At 36.7% G+C, this 22284-nt stretch overlaps 1 long non-coding RNA gene across 3 annotated transcripts; it reads right to left on the bottom strand.

Moving 5' to 3' along the window:
* Positions 1–5250: 5250 nt before the first annotated feature.
* LOC147509189 (uncharacterized) lies at positions 5251–21844 on the bottom strand. 3 transcript variants are annotated; one of them, XR_015216519.1, is made up of 5 exons: positions 21659–21844; positions 21129–21219; positions 20260–20341; positions 7265–7411; positions 5251–5363 (listed from the first exon to the last, which is right to left on the bottom strand). It is a non-coding gene; the product is annotated as an uncharacterized LOC147509189 (long non-coding RNA). The 3 variants fall into 3 exon arrangements; XR_015216518.1 differs by lacking the exon at positions 5251–5363 and adding an exon at positions 6869–7130 and having other exon boundaries at positions 21659–21843; XR_015216517.1 differs by lacking the exon at positions 5251–5363 and having other exon boundaries at positions 6869–7411; positions 21659–21839.
* Positions 21845–22284: the final 440 nt, after the last annotated feature.

Here is a 22284-nt window from a genome sequence, read left to right as displayed (position 1 = left end):
GATGTTTTGAGGTTAGTTCAATGCATTAGCATTTAATTTCTAATTTTCCGTTAAATATTTTTTGAGATCAGTTCATTGCATTTGTATTCAGTTTTTGATTTTCTGTTAATTTATCTTTGAGGTTAGTTCAATGTAATTACATCCAGTTTCTGATTTCCCATTTTTCAATTTTTGTTAATTATTCTTTGAGGTTAGTTCTATGAATTTGCACTTAGTTTTGGATTGCGCATTAATAACTCTATGAGGTTAGATCAATGCATTTGCATCTAGTTTCCTATTTCAAGTTAATTATCATTTGAGTTTAATTAGTTTAATGCATTAACATCCAGTTTTTGATTTCCCATTAATTATTTTTTAGGTTAGTTCAATGCATTTGCATCTAATTTTCGATTTCCAGTTAATTATTCTTTGACGTTAGTTTGATGCATTCACATCCAGTTTTCAATTACACCTGAATGATTCTTTGAGATTAGTTCCATGCATTGGCATCCTGTTTTCGATTTGTCGTTAATTATTCCTTGAGGTTAGTTCCATTCATTTGCATCCAGTTTCTGATTTTCTGTTAATTATTCTTTAAAGTTAGTTCTTTGCAGTTGCATCTAGTTTTCAATTTTCCATTAATTGTTCTTTGAGGTTAGTTTGATGCAGTTGCATCCACTTTCTGATTTTCTGTTAATTTTTCTTTGGGGTTAGTTTGATGCAATTTCATGTTGTTTCCGATTACCCGTTAATTATTCTTTGAGGTTAGTTTGATGCATTTGTATCAAGTTTTCGAGTTTCCGTTAATTATTCTTTGAGGTTTGTTGAATGCATTTGCATCCAGTTTTCGATTGTCTGTCAATTATTCTTTGAGGTTAATTAGTTCAATACACTTGTATCCAGTTCCTGGTTTCCCGTTAATTATTCTTTGAGGTTAGTTCATTGCAGTGTTACATCCAGTTTTTGATTTCCCGTTAATTATTCTATGAGGCTAGTTCATTGTAGTGTTGCATCCAGTTTCTGATTTACCGTTAATTATTCTATGAGGTTAGTTCATTACATTTGCATCCAGTTTTCAATTTTCATCCCACTAATTATTTTTTGAGGTTAACTCAATGCATTTGTATCAAGTTTCTGATTTTTTGTTAATTATTCTTTGAGGTTAGTCGATGCATTTGCATCCGGTTTCCGATTTTCCATTAATTATTCTTTGAGGTTAGTTAGCTGGATTTGCATCCAGTTTCCGATGTCATGTTAATTATTCTTTGGTTCAGTGCAGTTGCATCCAGCTTCTAATTTCCCGTTAATTATTCTTTGAGGTTAGTTAAATTCATTTGGATCCAATTTTCAATTTCACGTCAATTATTCTTTGAGGATAGTTTGATGCATTTGCATCTAATTTTTTTTATTTCCCGTTAATTATTTCTTTGAGGTTAGTTTATGCAGTTGCATCTAGTTTTTTTATTTCCCGTTAATTATTCTTTGAGGTTAGTTCAATGCATTTTTATCCAGTTTTTTATTTCTCGTTAACTTTTATTTGGCGTTAGTTCAATACAGTTGCATCCAGTTTTCAATTTTCCACTAATTATTTTTTGAAGTTAGTTCGATGCATTTGCATCAAATTTTCGATTTCCCATTAATTATTCTTTTAGGTTAGTTCAATGCAATGTTGCATCCAATTTCCGATTTCCCGTTAACTATTATTTGAGATTTCTTCAATGCATTTGTATCAAGTTTCTAATTTCCCATTAATATTCTTTGATGTTGGCTGGTTCAATGCATTTGCATCTAATTTTCCGATTTTGCATTAATAACTCTTTGAGATTAGTTCGATGCATTTACATCCAGTCTCCTATTTCTAGTTACCTTTTAATTATTCTTTGAGATTAGTTCATTGCAGTGTTGCATCCAGTTTTCAATTTTCCATTAATTATTCTTTGAGATTAGTTCGATGCACTCACATCCATTTTCCGGTTACCCATTAATCCATTTTCCGGTTACCCATTAATTTTCAATGCACTGCTGCATCAATTTTCCAATTTCTTGTTAATGTTGTTGCATCCAACTTGCAATTTCTCATTATTATCCTATTTCTCGTTAATTATTTTTTGGGATTGGTTCAATGCATTTGTGTCAAGTTTCTGATTTCCTGATAATTATCAAAATTGGTGTGTAATACCTAGGGGTGTCCACGGTTCGATTCGGTCAGGTTTTGTGTAAAATTTCGAGCCGAACCGTTAATACTCGGTTCCTAAAAATCAAAACCGTCAACAACCGATAGATCACAAAAACCGGGTGCAAACCGAACAATAAATTCGGTTCGGTTCGGTTTTTAAACCGATGCTTAGATCCCTTTTACAAAAATATTTATTTACCGGCTTAAAGGCTTGATTTGCACCAAGCCCAAGTCCGGACCCAATCTTTTGTTAACTAACCAAGCCCATATATTTATAGACTTGTAATGTTATTATTGTTTCTAGTCTGGGCGATGTGGGACTATAAATTTACCAGCTCAAGATTTTATAACATCTTGGTGCGCTGAAGTCAGGCTGTATCAAACTATCAATTCTCACATACACAGTAAGTTATCCAATACTTCTATATGATCAGTTATTTAGAAATTCTTCTTTGATGTTCTAAATCAGTGAAGCCTCAAAATTCAGATGTGCATGTGAGTCAGACATTTGAAAACCACTCCATGCAACTCGCAAGCTTGTGGAGAATCACATGGATTCGTGTCTGCGCTATTTGGAAGTCTGCTCATGTATTGGTGAGGAAAAAATTATGGTTGATAATTTCTGTGGGCAGGTTTAGATCTGCATCCATTGATTGGTTAAATGGATGCACCCAAGAGTTGCGCTGAAATGGTCAACATCCAAAGGCAACAGGTTTTAAAACATTGGCAGATTCTCAAAACAGATCTTCCCTCGTTTGAAACCTTGTATGCTTGGTTCTTTCATTGGTCCATGATTCATCACTGATTTTGGGTGGTCAGTGTTACAAGGTAAACTTTCCTTTGGAAAGATCTTGTATAGTTAGATGTCGTGCTAGTGGTCAAGCAGATTAGTTACTCTGGCATGTTCAATGTTTCAGGCCCTACCTTTGGTTGTGTCAAATACATTGACTTTTCTTTTGGCATGGCAGCATCAAGCTTTTGCTCATAAAGGAGAGTTTGGTTGGATGTAGTCTCTCCCGCCCACCCAATAATTGAAGAAAGTAACGGGCAATCTCTATTTTCTCCTTTTGACCGAACGTGAAGGCTGAAAAACGTTATTAGACTCCAAAAGAACTATATAATTCATAAAATGTTTGAAATCATCCAGCATTCCAGCCGCTTATTGATAAAATATATATGGACGTATGGCTGATGCTTGGTAGGCTTGTATATTCAGTGTCCCTTCACTCTTTCAATCGAAAGAATTTTCCACATATTTGAAAAAAGAAAGATTTTGTTCCTGCATCCTGGCTGCTTATAAGGAGCTCCCTGACTAGACAATTCCAGTTGCAATCACATACACGCGAGCGTGTCTCTGGATAGAGATAATGGAGTCTCTCAGGGAATACCGGAATAGGGAGTGTTGGCATAAGTGGAATGATGGAGAGTGGAGATGGAGAAAGTGAGCTGAACTGCTGAAGCCTTTTTGGTGGAGAAGGATTAGAGTTATAATATTAGAGCTGTAGGATTAGCTTCTCATCCAACGGTTCTAATAAAACAAAACTTTTGGTAAGAACTAAATACGGTTCGGTTCGGTTGGCACCGGTTAACCGAGGCATGAAATCGAGAACCGTACCGACCCATTCGGTTTTCACTTTTAGAAACCGAAAACCGAACCGGGTCTACAAAAAACCGAAAAAATTAGCCGGTTTGGGCCGGTTCGGTTCGGTTTCTCGGTTTCCGGTTTTTGATGAACACCCCTAGTAATACCAACTTCTATTTATCGTTATGTACAATCCTCAAAGCAGATAATAAAAATGTTCATCGTTTGCTAATTCATATTAGCTCGTAAAGAGCATGAGCACTGATATGTTTATTGATTCAATGACCCTTTTTCCAAAAAACTCAGGTACTCCTCTTCATGGTTTAATATTTGAAAACCATCAGAGACAAATGTGGAATGTGGTCAGTGATAAAACATGAAAATTTCAAAACAAACCTGTGATAAAAATTTCAATTTTGTTATACGAAAGAAATCTATTAATTAGAACTCCATCACAAATTAAAGTGAAGTAAAGCATAAGAAAGAGTTGAATTAACACTGAATCACAGCATCATTCTATATTAGAAATGAATTCAGACTGAACACTAACAAAAACAAAAAATTGGATAAGTTGCCTTTAAATATATATCAGCTGCTCTATAGAGTCTATCATCAATAACTCGGGCATAGTCAAACAAGATTTCAATGATAGTAATGAATTTCCGTAGATCTATATATGGATCAGGCGCAATTTTCGCTAGATAAGAATCAATGAGTCGTCCAACCTTCAGGGCTAAGCCATGACTTGGGAAACCAATACTTTTAAATTAATACCCAAAATGTGATGCTTTTTTAGATTCTTCGTATTCGATTTGTTGCAAAAGAAACCAAGTGCTAAGAAATCATTCCTTTTGTAATTGTAAGTGGGACGAAAGTACCAATGAAGTAGTTTAAGGCTAACAAAAATATAGTAAAGCAACACATGTGAAAGAAAATCAGCATTATATTATATTAATAGCACACCTGAATCTAAGAACATACAAAACAATCAGGTTAGAAAATCAATCAAATGTACCCAACTGGGTCGAAAAACGCAGTACATATTGCTTTAACTTTAAGATACATTAAACATTAACTTGTGAACTGAAAAATCGGGGAAATTGACTCCCACAAAATTTAAGAAATATCAAATATGAATTGTGTTGTGTGCCTGAACTTCAATTTTAAGAAAATAAATCCATATGAGCATATTACTCAACTATTATGGTACATGATCATGGAACCTTTTGGTTTCCCTCAAGTATCTATATTATCATGTAGGTTTACATAATTTTACTTTAAGTATGCATTTGAAGAATGGTAGTTTGAACGACACAAATGTTCCAACATAAACATATGTACACAATAAAATTAGTGCGACCAAAAAATTTAGAAGTATAGTTTCAAGTTTTAAATATATAGTCCAACAACTTCACAAAACACAACCTAACTCAGTTATATCGTATTAGATTTGAGAGGTATATATATATATATACCTCTCAAATCTAATATATATATACCCTAAAAAACATACCCTAAAAAATAAAAACATCTCATTTAGTCTACTAACTCACCTTCTGTTGAAGAATCTTCTATTTGTGTTTCAATGTAAGAATCTCCTATTTCTGGCAGCGCCACTGACACTCCCTCCCTGAGAAATTTATCTACTCTAAAATGTTATCGGCATGCAAACTACTAACACACAAACCTTAAACATGTACAAAATAATTCATTCCCACTTGAGTACACTACTAACACCAAGAACCCCATTCAAAATTTAAACAACGATTATGAACTTATCAAATTATGCAAATATAACCAAATAACAACCATGAAAGTAAGTTTGGATATCTTCAGCTTCTAAATATATTATGGATAGAGTCATTAATGTCTACCCATGCACGAATTAGTCTAGAAATGCTCTTAGGAAATTAAGAGTGAAGAATAAAAAATAACAACCACATATTGAAACAAATAAAAACAATGTAGAATATGGGAAAAAAAACACTTAGTTATTAGATCTATCAATAATTAAGTAACTACATTTACATCTTTAGGATGCACTGAAATCTTATTATTATGTCAAAAGAAGTTTATCCGTTAGCATGGATGGGGCATGCTAATAACTACAGAAAAAGGAAAATATAAGTCTTAAACACATTATATAAAATACAGCTAGTAGATGAGGATTAGGTGAGTGAAAATAGTTACTTGAAAAAATTTATTGATCAAGAATTGCTCATATGAAAGAGAAGTTCAAAGCTCCGAAACTATACATGTAAGGTTTAAAGTTTTAGATCCACTTACTAATGTTCTTATGGAACATACTAAAATATGTGGATAGTATATAGATAGTGACGACTAAAATAAATAAATTAACCTTCTCCCTAGATGAGGAAGTAGACTAAGTTGATAAATAGTTAGGGGTGGTATATATACCTAAAATGTATGGTTTGTCAATCTCGGAAGTCACAGTCAAACGTACTAATGTTAGACCTGCATTATCTTCTCCCTTAACACTCCAAACTTTATGGTAAACACAAATCAAAAGAAAGAAAACTTTTGAAATTAGTACATACTGGGGAGGTAGAGAAAGAAGACTTGTAAAAATAAGACTTTTGAAATCAGCACAATAGTTGTAAATTGAAGAACTCGAGAACATGGGATATTTAGAAGTTAAAAAATTGGGACTTTTAGTTCCTATTTAGTTTTTTTCTCGCAGCTTGTTTCTCTAGGTTTTTTATCAACAAATTTTTTATCCTGATTTGAATAGAGTCTCTCCTGTAATCTTTATTATTCTTTGTTTGGATGTGTATAGATTAGGAATAAGAAATATAATTAATTAGGACTTTTAAAGAAGAGAGTCTCTCCTGTAATCCTTATTATTCTTTGTTTGGATGTGTATAGATGAAACATAATTAATTAGGACTCTTGGAAAGAGATTTAGTATATAAAGGAAACATAATTAATTGGGACTCTTACTTACTATTTTTTTTCCTATTTTTTCTTAATCCCCCTGCTTACGTGGACAACCCCAATGAGCCCGAAAAGGGACTGCTATTATATATATATTAGCTATTGAGCCGGCCCATGGTCGGGATTGTTACTTTCTGTGTTTAAATGATGGTGGAGATTCAAATTTGAAGCATAAGTACCATGAAGAAAAATTTCAAACAACTCATATAAATTTTGGTTGAAGTTGATTAACTAATACATGCCTTCCTACCCAATGAATAACTAATATGAAGTAGATTCATACTATTTTGCTTGAAGTTGAATAACTAATACATGACTTCCTACCAACAACTTTTGCAAGTAAACATGAAGATGAATGGTAATAATAACTTACAAATCTTCATACTATAAAATCAACAATATGTCATCACGTGTATGTGGATGTTCTGAACTATCTACCTGATTAAGCACCTGAAGTCACAATTGTATTTTGCAAAACAATACTGATTGTGACTTCAGTATTGTTTTGCAAAATACAATTGTGACTTCAAGTGCTTAATCAGGTAGATGGTTCAGAAGATATAAATATCTACCTGATTCCATGCTAACTTTCAAATAAATTTATGGCGTCTCCACCTCATCTATTTCTGATTGGAAGCTATTGTTCCTATCGGCTGGATAGGTGGCCGCTCAATCAATTGTTGCCTACATATGACCACCAAGTTCACCTATATCCATACCTGTGAAAGAAACAAAAAAAAAAAAAAATATAATCCACTTGGATGGCTAATACAAAAATGTATGGGAACGAATATAGTTGGTGCACCTTGATGTTTTAGATTTAGGCATTACACAACCAACCCCCACATTCAGCACCCACCATTTCGGGAATATACTACTGCAACAATATATAAGAATGAAATCTTGTGTAGCTATGTAATCATCCTAATCTGATTTACACCATTGCATAAAACTTTGAGTGTGTATAGTGAGTAGGCAGTCACTGAGTGAGTAGTCATTGATCAAGGTCGCAAGATCCCGCTGTCATAATATGAAAGAAGAAATGATTTTGAACGTAACTGAAACACATGAACTCTTGAAATGAACTTCCCAAGGGTGCCTAGTGTATATGTTGCACTCGAAATGTATATGTTGCAATGCATATTTTAAATGTTTAAGGTTAGACATCCTCAATAATCACATAAGACAACATTACCCTATATATAACATTAATCAATATACAAAGTCAATTCTAAAATAATTGATAAGATGTAATGTGTCTTAGACTATAGCCTGAAATCACATCATTATCCCGGCATTATAACCACTTCAGAAAACAAACCCTATAGAAATGGTGTTGCCAAATTTAAGGGAAAGCTGATAAAAGTTATGAATACTCCTATCAAATCAAGCATTTTTTGTTAATTGATACCCACTTTATTTCCATTAATGGGGACATTTTGAAAGATGTATGAACTCTGCAAATAAAATACTGTCTTGTAGTACAAACATCCGTTTTGTATATGTGAGCATTAGTCTTCTCTGCAAGGATAACGTGGGGTGGTAAACATAGTGCTTTTTTCAACTGCAATTGAATGAAGACGTGATCTTTGTCAAGGCATACCATCCCTTGCATACACTCCTAATTTCCTAAATCGCAAAACATCCTTTACGGGAGGCCTAGCCAAAATATCTGAAATAAGTTCAGGTTGAAGACTCGCCTTATTGTCATCACCATTACAAACAATTATCCCCTTAGATAAAAGGTTTTTTTTTATGTATACCATGCTAACAAGAAACATCAATATAATGTACTTCGAATTAGGGACTTAAGTCATGCCTATTAATTAAGAATGTATGAGTTTTCACAACAATGTTAGTTGTACAGACAATTTGGTAGCTTATCTCTACACCCCTACGTTCTAATTCTAATATATATCTCATTTGGTATTCCTTAACTTGGAGCGAGTAGCTGACTAACGATCGGCTAATACTGTAAAGACTCAAATTCTTGGTATTTTCGTAAATTTCATATTTAACCTAGGGACATTTAGGTAATTGGTCGATCGGGTTTACATTTCAAACTTACGTAACTTAATGAAACTTAACTCAAACTCATAAGCCACATTAGATAAGCAAATCATATGAGAAAAATTTGACAAAATGTTGGTTAGCCGCTTTCTGCGTTCGAAGCTGGCACGAGTTAACAGCTTACATGCATGAGTGGGTTATCGTTATAGCCTGCGGTGTGATAGAATGTAGGAGATTAAATTAAGCTGGATGGGCCGAAAAATAATTTCGACGCTAAGTCAAATTAGTTAGTGGTTAAGAGTGAATTATGTTTTAGGCCTAATTTAGACAATTGGGCTTGGGCCTTAACTAACTAAACAAGAAAAGACAAAAATAGAACAAAAATGTATCGCACCAAAACAACAAAAAATCGCACCTAATTCTCCAATTTCGCCCAACACTGAAAACCTAGGAGAGAGAAAATTCAAATTCGCCCAAATTCAATCGATTAAAACCTCAATTCAAACACCCAATCCCTAACAACACTAAATGCGAGTGTGGGGATTCAAAAATTGATTGGAATTTTGTCGTATTCCCGCGAAAGGTGAGTTTAATTTCTTTTCAAATAAATATTTAAACTCATTTCAATGGATTTGATGTGTTACTGAAGATATTTGAATGGGGTGGTTGTATAATTCGACAGTAGCTATTTGGAGAGGTAATGGCTTAATGAAATCAACCGAGAAGAAAGCTAAATGAAGAATTCTTACTGATTTGGTAAGAGACTTTTATATCCTCTAGTTCTATACTTTGTTTCATATGCCTGGGAATTATAAAAGCAATGATTCTAATTTTATATGTACTAGAGTAAATTCACACCCATTCATTGATGAAGTTATTATGGTTGGAGAGTGTTGAAATTTGGACTGGGATTGGGAGTTTATTACAAATGGAATTGGTGTTGGGATGGGAGGAAGGTGTATATGAAGCATCTGAATTGTTTAAGCTACTAATAATATATATGTAAGAACTGAAAATGGCCTGTCGTCAGATGGCCTGGCAGCAGCCTGTCAGTGTTCTGTAGCGGTTTGTGGTGGCCTATAGCAGTCTAGAACAAAACTTTTGGTAACTAGAAGGGTAGTACGTTAGTAATTACATTAGTAGTTAATATAATCAATGATTAATTATTTCTTTTGACTTAAGTTGAAAGAAAATATTCATTAGTTTTCTTTGGGTCCTAATAGATTTATGGTTGGGCTTATATGATTTTATAGGAGTTGGATAAGGTTATTTGCTGGTTGGGATTGAGGAGAAACGGAGCTTGCTAAGGTAGGAACCTACATACCAATATATAGCCTGCTTATTTTCATGCATGATTTGAGTTGTTTAAATTGGAAGGGATAGTTTACGTATCAACCATGCATGTATATATGGTATTCATGTTTTGCATTTGTATTTTTCCGCGATATAAACTAAATATACGGATAGCTTTCATGTGAAATGGTTTTGCGAAATCTGGGTAGCGGGGATTGTTTTCTTTGTTAAAAGAGTAAAATTTGGTTTTGGGAAGGGTTCTCGTCTCTTGTCTCAGTAAGGAGACAGAAAGATGGATTTTGAAATGCGGGTAAGGATTACCCGGTTGTTTGTAACTATGTGTGAGGTTCTGGATTGTTCCATGGATGGTTCGTTGTTATTTACGATGATTCGCCGTTTGGGAATCATCGGTTGTCATTTACTATGACCGCCCGTTTAGGGAGTCATAGGTTGCATTACTCGATTGTTGGAAATCGAAAACTCACACATACGAACCAACAGTTTTAAAAGAAAAACTAAATATGTAACTATAGTATTTGGAAATAATCGGTAATACGAGTATATATATTACTATGCTTATCATGAGGGGATTTGGAAAAGAATTGGTGAATTTCTATAAAGAAGGAACTGTTGTCGCATTTCGAGACGGCGGTTATTTCTAGATTCCAACTGTGGTGTACACCTTTTGAGGTGGTGGGCTACCTTTAAAGGGATGCATCACAGGATGTAGTCCGGGAATTCCCTTTCTACTTTTCTAGATAACCATGCTTGTACGTGTCACGCTGTATGGTGCTTAGCTTGTGTGAGGTTACATGTTACCTCGATGAGGTTTAGACACGAGGAGTGAGAGTTTAGTCTACTCCTGGATGTGTGTCAGGATCCTGAGCAGTCTGCAGTCGTTGAACGGTTGACCACCGTAAGTTAGGTAACAGCCCGTATGGGCCAGGGTCGTGGTCACAGGGCCCACCAGAGCCCTAAAAGCTTTGGGGATTTTGTGTGTACGAACACAACAACAGCATTTCAGCTCCCTGCTAGTAAAATCAGGAAAACAACGGTGCATGGTTCACACTGGAAAGTATTGAACCATGATATGCCTGTGACTGGGGCTGAGTACCAGTCGTACCCTCACCATTCTAATAGGATGCAGCGGCTACAATAGTTGTATGATGATTGTGAAAAACTCTATTTTGTATATCAATGAAGTATGTCGAAATGATTTTTGCTAGGTATATATATAGTCACGATATTTGAATACTTTTATGGAAACCCTGCATGTTTTAAATGTTTTGCTATAAGTAGACTATTTATTGGCTATGTGCGTTTCTACTGGGCATAGTTGTTTGCTCATCCTACCTTAACATTTCAGACACGCCAGTTGCGGAGGAGGCTTTCCCTAACCTTAGTGATGATGGTTATGGGGATTTCGGTGGTTTTCCCTATGCTTGACGAGGGACAGTGTCATGTTCATTTTGGGTTGTATAGAGAGAGGCTAGTTCATTTTGATGAAATACTCGATGTAATTGAGTAGCAGTTATACTTAAACATTTTGTGGATATATAGATATATCACTGTTGTTCAGAAAGTTGGTTTGTATATATATGGTTGTTGGAAGGATGAATTATGCGATGTCCAGGTGTTATGATAGGTTTTATGACAGTTTTTTTTTGTATACGAAACGTCGATTAAACAAAGGAAACTCCTCCGAAATTTTGATAGAATCAGGATAGCGACCGCCTCGAGATTCATCTTCGCGTCCTCGGGATGTGTGATGGGTCTCGGGGCGTGACAGAACGTGGTATCAGAGCGTCCACTATTAGATCCGTCTGGGAGCTGTAGTGGGGGACTCGGTCGCGATACGTTTCAGAAGTTTTAGTTGGAACCCGATAAAACCCTAAGTAGTGTTTACGTTACATTAAGCGTTAATACTAGCTTAACAATGTCGAGACGTCGCACGGGTAGTTGTCTTGTCACAGTGGAGAGCGCGAACACGTGTCGGAAAATTTGACGAATCGGACACTATAAGGTCGGAGTGAATTTTCATTTCGAGGTGGAGGGCGCGACCTGCCCTCTGCAGGAACGCACCTGCGCTTATCTCCCGAATCTTAGTGCAACCCCACTTCGCTACCGTATGACTGCCGCTTCGCCCAAGCTTTACCCTCGAGCGACTGCGCCTCATGTATAATTTTGAAGTTTTTCTTTCTCGTTATCAAACATTAAGTTGGCTCTTTGTATATGTGCAGAATAGTTATCATGGATCCGGAAAGCACTAGTGGTGAAAATACCTCAGATCCCAGCCGGGAGGACCGAATGGATAGGCTTCTCGCTATGATGAACCAAATGGCTCAAGCACAAAATGAGATGAGAGCTGAGATCGAAATTTTAAGGGCTAGTCGAACGAGCCCCAACCTCTTCAAACATCCGTTGTTATTCCGTCTAGTGTAACACCCGAAGTAGCATCCCCAACCGTAGTGAGAGTTGAGGAGTTCAGGCCACCAGTGCAAAGTTAATCGGGGTTTTGCTTGCAAATTTCATCAGGTTACGTCCACCGGAATTTGTGGGATCTTTCGAGATTAAAGTAGCCGAAGACTGGTTGCTAGACATGTCGAGTATGCTAGACTCTATGATGTGTCCCGATGTGGAACGGGTTACTTTGGCTACCTTTTATGCTTAGAGGTGAAGCCAAACACTGGTGGATTAGTGTTAAGGATGTGGAGATGTTTCCGATGAGTTGGGCTAAATTTGAGGAACTCTTCCTTTTGAGGTATGTTACCGAGGCGGCGAGAGCTAAGAAGCGAATGAAATTTCTCAAATTGGAACAAGGAAATATGACCGTGGGACAGTACGAAGAGAAATTCACTGTTCTTTCACGATACGGGAAGGAGTTGATTTCCACAGAAAAAGCTAAGGCTAGGAAATTCATTGACGGGTTGAAACCGTATATGCAGAGCAAGATGTCGGTCCTTCAGATCGATTCTTATGCTGAGGCTGTGAGGAGGGCTCAAGGCATTGAAAAAGTTGATGAGCAATTATTGCTCAATAAGCAAGAGGCGGGAAGAGTGAGGCAGCAGACATTTCAGGGTAGGCAGGATACGAGAAAGAGGCGGTTTATCAAGGCGCTGGTTCCGGTCGCAAACGATGTATAGGCGGTCATCCAAAGAGGGCACAACTGGAGGGCACCAGCGTACATCGGGTTTGAATGTGGTTAGCCAGCCTGAGTCTACTAGTTGTGAGACCGACGAGTGGATCACAGATGGCACCGAGGGTACCTGCTCCTTCTCAGAACAGATCACCAGCACCGAATGTTAGGCCTCCGGGTCAGAGAGCTAGATTGCAAGCGGTAATACCGCAAGGTACACAGTTAGGATGAGAGGGTGTGGTTTGTTATAACTGCGGTGAAGCTGGGCATATCAGGTGGTTTTGTCCCAAGTCCAATTCGGGGGTGGAACAGAGACCACATGGCAAGGTGTATTATCTAGTGCCAGAGGAAGAATTTGTGGATCTTGATCCAGTCCAAGAGGAAGCCACAATGTATAATGCGATGGGGGCCGATATCAGCGCTACCGATCAAGTGGTTGAAGGTATGATATGTTTGTTTACACATAAGATGCATGTCTTGTTTGATACGGGTGCTACTCATTCCTTCATTTCTAAAAATATGGTGGAGATCCTTGGTTTGGATGTAGTTAATACCGGGAGGGAGCTTATTTTATCTACTCCTCTAGGAAAGAAAACTATGTTCTTTGAAGTTTGTCACCATTGTGTGATAAAGATAGGTGATAGGGAGATGATAGTCGATCTAATGGTGATAGACCTAAAAGATTTCGATATCATAGTAGGGATGGATTTGTTAGGAAAGTATCATGCTCATGTAGATTGTTTTGCAAAAACGATGACTTTTAAATCTGCCGGGCAGAGAGGTTGTGTTTAAGGGGATTAGAAATACAGTATCTCGGGTTGTGAAGGCCAAGTCTGACTTCAAGTATGATAGATATGGATTGTTAGCTGGTCTTAGTCTCCAAGGGCTGAAGTTTGAATCTTCCGAGCTTATTCCCGTGGTTCGTGAGTTTGCGGTAGTGTTCCCAGATGCATTGCCGGGATTGCCTCCCTGGCGTGAGATAGATTTTGTAATAAATCTAATATCGGGAACGTCGCCTATTTCGATGATTCCTTATCGAATGGCTCCTCTTGAAATGAGAGAACTCAAGTCCCAATTAGATGAATTGAAAAGATTGGGGTTTATAAGGGAAAGCCAATCACCTTGGGGAGCACTGGTGTTATTTGTGAAGAAGAAGGATGGGTCATTTAGGTTATGTGTGGATTATCGAAGTTGAATAAGGTGACTATCAAGAACAAATATCCGTTGCCTAGGATCAATGACTTATTCGATCAGTTAAGGGGTGCCAAGTATTTCTCGAAGATAGATTTCAGAATAGGCTACCATCAGATGAGAATTCGAGAAGAAGATATAAAGAAGATAGCTTTCCGAACATGGCTAGGCCATTTTGAGTTTTTGGTGTTACCATTTGGATTGACCAATGCTCCAGCTGCATTTATGGATCTCATGCACCGAGTGATGTGGAAATACTTAGATCAATTTGTTATCGTATTCATAAATGACATATTGATTTATTCCAAAACTAGGGCTGAACACAAGGAACACTTGAGGATTGTCTTCCAAACACTAGTTGATCATCAGCTTTATGCCAAGTTTAGTAAATGTGAGTTCTGGTTGAATGAAATGAAGTTCTTAGGGCATGTTGTATCAGAGAATGGAATAAAAGTTGATCGTTCAAAGATAAAGGCAGTGAATAATTGGTCGGTAGACCGACGTCGGCGGAAAATCGAAGCTTCTTGGGGGATTGGCGAGTTATTACCGCCGCTTTGTAGAAGGATTCTCTAGCATAGCGTCGTCCTTAACTAAATTGACGCAAAAGGATGTGAAGTTTGAATGGACGGAGACATGTGAGAAAGCCTTCCAAGAGCTAAAAACTTGATTGATAACCGCGCTAGTTTTGACTATCCCAGATCCTGAGAAGAGTTATGTGATTTATACTGATGCCTCTCACACCGGGTTAGGATGTGTTTTAATGCAAGAAGGTCAAGTGATAGCGTATGCGTCTAGACAATTGAATGCCCATGAGAAGAATTATCCTACTCATGACTTGGAGTTAGCTTCGATTATTCATGCCTTAAAGATCTGGAGACATTATGTGTATGGTGAAAGATTTGAGATATTCTCTGATCACAAGAGTCTCAAGTACTTGTTTTCACAGAAGGATTTGAATATGAGACAGAGGAGGTGGGTTGAGTACATGGAGGACTATACGTTCTCATTGCAATACCATCCGGGTAAAGCAAATGTAGTTGCCGATGCATTGAGTAGGAAGCGAGAACATGTTTGTGCTCAGATGATGATGAAGGAGTGGTAATTGCTGGAGTCTGTTGCTTCTTCTGGTTTTGAAATCACGGGAAAGGGAAGTGGAGATCCTCAGAAGTGCTGTTATTTAGCACAGATGACAATGAGGGCAGAAAACACCTTAGTCCAGGAGATTGTGAATGCCCATAATACATCGAAGGATGGACCTAGGTACTGAGTATATGTGGAGAATGCCGAGGATGTCGATTGGGAAAAACATGGAGACGAAAGTATCAGATTCAGAGGAAGAATTTGGGTACCTTTTGATCACTCTTTGAGGAATGATATCTTGAGTGAAGCACATAAATCAAAGTATATAATTCATCCGGGCAGTACCAAAATGTACAGAGATCTGCGTCGTCAGTTTTGGTGGCTAGGTATGAAGCGACACATTACGGAATATGTTAAGAAGTGTGCCACGTGTCAATAGGTGAAAGCTGAACACCATAGACCACCTGGTCTTCTTAAACCTCTTGAGATTCCGGAATGGAAGTGGGAGCATATAACCATGGATTTTGTATCCGGGTTACCGAGGACCAGTGAAGGAATGGATTCTATATGGGTCATTGTTGATAGGCTGACCAAGTCTGCCCATTTCATACCTGTTAAGACTACTTACTCTGCTGAAAAGCTAAGTAGAATCTACATGTCAGAGATACTGAGGTTGCATGGGGAACCATTATCGATAATTTCAGATAGAGGTACTCAATTTACCAGTTCATTTTGGAGAAGTCTTCAAAGGGAATTGGGGACCAAACTGAAATTCAGCACAATATTTCATCCGCAAACCGATGGGCAATCGGAAAGAGTCATTCAAATCATAGAAGATATGCTTCATGCTTGCGTCCTTGATTTTGGGGGTAGTTGGAAGACTCATTTAGCGTTGGCTGAGTTTGCTTACAATAACAGTTACCAATCTAGTATTGGTATGGCTCCGTTTGAAGCGTTGTATAGCCGACCTTGCGTAACACCTCTTTCTTTGGACTGAAACCGAGATAGTATTATGTTGGGGCCAGAGATGGTTAGTGACACCACCGAGAAGATTAGAGTGATACGGAATTGGTTGCTCATAGCCCAGAGTCGTCAGAAAAGCTATGCGGATAGGCGTAGACGTCCCTTGAAATTTTATGAAGGTGACAGGGTATTTTTGAAAGTATCTCCGAAGAAGGGCATCCAGAGGTTCGGGATGAAAATGAAACTTGCACCTAGATATGTTGGACCGTTTCTGATTATCCAGAAGATCTCGGAGTTGGCGTATAGGCTGGAGTTACCGGAAAGGCTATCACGTGTCCATAACGTGTTCCATATTTTGATGCTAAGCAAGTATGAGCCTGATCCCCTACATGTGGTCGATTTGGAATCGTTGGAATTAGAAGAAGACATTACCTATCCGGAAGGGCCAGCTCAGATTCTAGATACGAGAGAAAAGAGATTGCGGTCAAAGGTCATTCCGTTGGTAAAGGTCTTGTGGAGAAATCGCAATGTAAAGGAAGCAACATGGGAGAAGGAATCGGATATGCGGCAACAATATCCAGAATTGTTCGAGAACTAAGGTATAATTTAATTTCGATGACGAAATTTTCTTTTAAGGAGGGTAAGATGTAAAGACTCAAATTCTTGTTAAGGGTATTTTCATAAATTTCATATTTAACCTAGGGACATTTAGGTAATTGGTCGGTCGGGTTTACATTTCAAACTTACGTAACTTAATGAAACTTAACTCAAACTTATAAGCCACGTTAGATAAGCAAATCATATGAGAAAAATTTGACAAAATGTCGGTTAGCGGCTTTCTCGTTGCTCGGGTTTCCACAACGAAGTTAACAGCTTACATGCATGAGTGGGTAATAGTTATAGCCTGCGGTGGGATAGAATGTAAGAGATTAAATTAAGCTGGATGGGCCGAAAAATAATTTCGACGCTAAGTCAAATTAGTTAGTGGTTAGGAGTGAATTATGCTTTAGGCCTAATTTAGACAATTGGGCTTGGGCCTTAACTAACTAAACAAGAAAAGACAAAAATAGAACAAAAACGTATCGCACCAAAACAACAAAAAATCGCACCCAATTCTCCAATTTTGCCCAACACTGAAAACCTAGGAGAGAGAAAATTCAAATTCGCCCAAATTCAATCGATTAAAACCTCAATTCAAACACCCAATCCCTAACAACACTAAACGCGAGTGTGGGGATTCAAAAATTGATTGAAATTTCGTCGTATTCCCGCGAAAGGTGAGTTTAATTTCGTTTCAAATAAATATTTAAACTCATTTCAATGGATTTGATGTGTTACTGAAAATATTTGAATGGGGTGGTTGTATAATTCGACAGTAGCTATTTGGAGAGGTAATGGCTTAATGAAATCAACCGAGAAGAAAGATAAATGAAGAATTTTTACTGATTTGGTAAGAGACTTTTATATCCTCTAGTTCTATACTTTGTTTCATATGCCTGGGAATTATAAAAGCAATGATTCTGAGTTTATATGTATTAGAGTAAATTTGCACCCATTCATTGATGAAGTTATTATGGTTGGAGAGTGTTGAAATTTGGACTGGGATTGGGAGTTTATTACAAATGGAATTGGTGTTAGGATGGGAGGAAGGTGTATATGAAACATCTGAATTGTTTAAGCTACTAATAATATATATGTAAGAACTGAAAATGGCCTGTCGTCAGATGGCCTGGCAGCAGCCTGTCAGTGTTCTGTAGCGGTTTGTGGTGGCCTATAGCAGTCTAGAACAAAACTTTTGGTAACTAGAAGGGTAGTACGTTAGTAATTACATTAGTAGTTAATATAATCAACGATTAATTATTTCTTTCGACTTAAGTTGAAAGGAAATATTAATTAGTTTTCTTCAGGTCCTAATAGATTTATGGTTGGGCTTATATGATTTTATAGGAGTTGGATAAGGTTATTTATTGGTTGGGATTGAGGAGAAACGAAGCTTGCTAAGGTAGGAACCTACATACCAATATATAGCCTGCTTATTTTCATGCATGATTTGAGTTGTTTAAATTGGAAGAGATAGTTTACGTATCAACCATGGATGTATATATGGCATTCATGTTTTGCATTTGTATTTTTCCGCGATATAAACTAAATATACGGATAGCTTTCGTGTGAAATGGTTTTGCGAAATTTGGGTAGCGAGGATTGTTTTCTTTGTTAAAAGAGTAAAATTTGGTTTTGGGAAGGGTTCTCGTCTATTGTCTCAGTAAGGAGACAGAGAAATGAATTTTGAAATGCAGGTAAGGATTACCCGGTTGTTTGTAACTATGTGTGAGGTTCTGGATTGTTCCATGGATGGTTCGTTGTTATTTACGATGATTCGCCGTTTGGGAATCATCGGTTGTCATTTACTATGACTGGCCCGTTTGGGAGTCATAGGTTGCATTACTCGATTGTTGGAAATCCAGGAACTCACACATACAGAACCAACAGTTTTAAAAGAAAAACTAAATATGTAACTATAGTATTTGGAAATAATCGGTAATACGAGTACATATATTACTATGCTTATCACGAGGGGATTTGGAAAAGAATTGGTGAATTCCTATAAAGAAGGAACTGTTGTCACATTTCCGGAGACGACAGTTCGCCCTTGGATTCCAACTGTGGTGTACACCTTTTGAGGTGGTGGGCCACCTTTAAAGGGATGCATCACAGGATGTAGTCCGGGAATTCCCTTTCTACTTTTCTAGATAACCATGCTTGTACGTGTCACGCTGTATGGTGCTTAGCTTGTGTGAGGTTACATGTTACCTCAATGAGATTTAGACGCGAAAAGTGAGAGTTTAGTCCACTCCTGGATGTGTGTCAGGATCCTGAGCAGTCTGCAGTCGTCGAACGGTTGACCACCGTAAGTTAGGTAAAAGCCCGTATGGGGGTCGTGGTCACAGGGCCCACCTGATCCCTAAAAGGTTTGGGGATTTTGTGTGTACGAACACAACAACGGCATTTCAGCTCCCTGCCGGTAAAATCAGGAAAACAACGGTGCATGGTTCACACTGGAAAGTCTTGACCAGATATATGCGCGGATCGGGCCGAAAATTACCGCGTTCCCTCACCATTCTAATAGGATGCAGCGGCCACAATAGTTGTATGATGATTGTAAAAAACTATATTTTGTATATCAATGAAGCATGTCGAAATGATTTCTGCTAGTTAGTGATGTATATATATAGTCACGATATTTGAATACTTTTATGGAAACCCTGCATGTTTTAAATGTTTTACTATAAGTAGACTATTTATTGGCTATGTGCGTTTCTATTGGGCATAGTTGTTTGCTCATCCTACCTTAACATTTCAGACACGCCAGTTGCGGAGGAGGCTTTCCCTAACCCTAGTAATGATGGTTATGGGGATTTGGGTGGTTTTCCCTATGCTTGACGAGGGACAGTGTCAAGTTCATTTTGGGTTGTAGAGAGTGGCTAGTTCATTCTTTTGTTGTATATATAGAGAGCTAGTTCATTTTGATGAAATACTCGATGTAATTGAGTAGTAGTTACACTTAAATATTTTGTGGATATATAGATATATCACTGTTGTTTAGAAAGTTAGTTTGTATATATATGGTTGTTGGAAGGATGAATTATGCGATGTCTAGGTGTTATGACAGGTTTTTTTTGTATACGAAACGTCGATTAAACAAAGAAAACTCCGCCAAAATTTCGATAGAATCAGGATAGCGACCGCCTCGAGATTCATCTTCGCGTCCTCGGTATGTGTGATGGGTCTCGAGGCGTGACAAATACCTTGAAACCTTACATCCAATACAATAGGCACACCAACATCTGACAAACAACTACTCGAAGAAGATAGATGTTGAAAAAATATATTCACCTTTCTAGTGCAATCCCAAGTAGCTTCTCATTTGCCATAATCATCTTCAAGTCTGCTCCATTAAATGAACCGTTCCCAAAATCTAAGCCGGAAAATAGAATAACGAATTAAATATGACGAACAACTACTTAAATTAAATAAAATCGGTAACCCATCTTGTTGTTGTTGAACTCTTAGCAAATACCAATGTATTAAAATAGCAACAAATATCAAAATAAAATCGGTAACCCATCTTGTTGTTGTCGAACTCGTAGCAAATACCAATGTATTAAAATAACAACAAATATCAAAATAATTAAAGCAACGATCCGCTTTAATTAGTTAAGCACTCTAATGAGCTGAAGAACACTGAAAGAAAAAAAAAATCAATTGATAGAATAATGCAATGATCTAGTGAGGTGTATCATTTTTTTTTTTTTTTTTTTTGGAATTTATTTTTTACTGATTTTTATCATTCGTTTTGTTCCACAACTTTCTTATTAGCGAACTCATTAGAAAAAAAAAAAAAAAAAAAAAAAAAAAAAAATAAATAATAAAAATAATAATAATCATAATAGAATTATTAACCTTGTGAAATATCGATTATTTGTTATTCAAGGGCTTAGACTAATAAACTTATTCATACCTGGATTGTTGACTAATAAACCCTAAACATATCCAAGGTCTACCTAGAGCAACTCGATGTTTTGTATGCAAGAATCTATTGAAAACCTTATCCATATATTCTATAGCATGTAGCCAACATTAACCAGTTGTAACATTTACATTTACAAAGTAGCGGTATTATTATCATATGCCCCACTGCCCACCATTCCCAAAACCCTCTAAACAACATTCGACTTCAAAGAAACTACAATGCAGCAAATTACCCGTGGAATTTCAGCTACATACTGTCGAGGGTTCACTTGTCGAACGGAAACACTGACGCCTTAATCCTTGTAATCAAAACTTCAATCCTTCCTAATCATCAACCAAAAGAAACAACTAAAACAATTAATAATTAATTAAAGTCAAAATCAAATTTATAACAATCAAAAGCCTTTTTTTTGCCCAATCGTCCTCTAACACCCAATTTTTCAGGGGTGAATGGTCTGAGAAGGATATGATAATATAATAGTATAAAACAATAGAAAATAATCAAAGACTTAACACATTCATCATTATTGTTCTTTTTTTTTTTTTTTTGATATTTGTGTTTTAATAGTTTTCTTATTCAATTTTGAAGTAGAGATTTTAGTGAGAAGTCTTTAAAAATACTTGATTTATAAGTTGCCAATGGGTTTATATTAAAAAAATGAAAAGAAATAGGAGGAGTATCTTCAAGGAAGAAGATGCAGATTGAAGAAGATTAATTTCCATTCATATTTTTTAGGTTAATGATAGATGGAGAAGAGCTTACCCTAAAATCCAACGCGAGTTGTTTCTTTGTGGAGAAGAAAATGTTTTGGTGAATGAAGAGTTTTGGGGTTTTCTATTTTAATTTGAACTTTTTAGAGTTGAAGGGTTTTTTTTTTTTTTAATCAATTTTGTTGTTTTTATTATTTGTAGATATATCACGAATCTTTTTTTAAAATGGCGTGTAATTGTTTTCTCATAATGTTGTGGATCGAAAACATATAATCAATCTCGAGCAAATCCAACTTCTGATGTAATTTGTAATAGGGACTAATTCGAAAATAATAAAAATACTGTCTTGACTTTTAATTAACTTTGTATACCCATTTAAAAATTGTGCTAACGTATAATAGATTTAGATAAAGATGACTACAGTCAAGTTAAGCCTAAGTAGGAAAACTGTTGTCGCCCCTAGACCCGGTCCTTCTAGCTTTTAAGGATTAAATTATCAATTCTCTGCAACAATTTTGTAACAATGACAGAATTACTTTATCAACTTGCACGACAAGAGAAGTACTGAGATTTGGTCAATATTTCATCATTTTTGGCTTGATTATGGACATGGAATTGAAGTTCTAGCTAAGCTCCGTTCCTTCTTGCGAGCTTCTGTGGACTTTCACTAGTTGCATC

This window comes from Coptis chinensis, chromosome 3, assembly GCF_015680905.1.
Source record: "Coptis chinensis isolate HL-2020 chromosome 3, ASM1568090v1, whole genome shotgun sequence".
In the NCBI taxonomy this organism is placed as follows: domain Eukaryota; kingdom Viridiplantae; phylum Streptophyta; class Magnoliopsida; order Ranunculales; family Ranunculaceae; genus Coptis; species Coptis chinensis.
The sequence above is the reverse complement of the archived record's forward strand: the minus strand, read 5'-3'. Positions and strand labels throughout refer to the sequence as shown.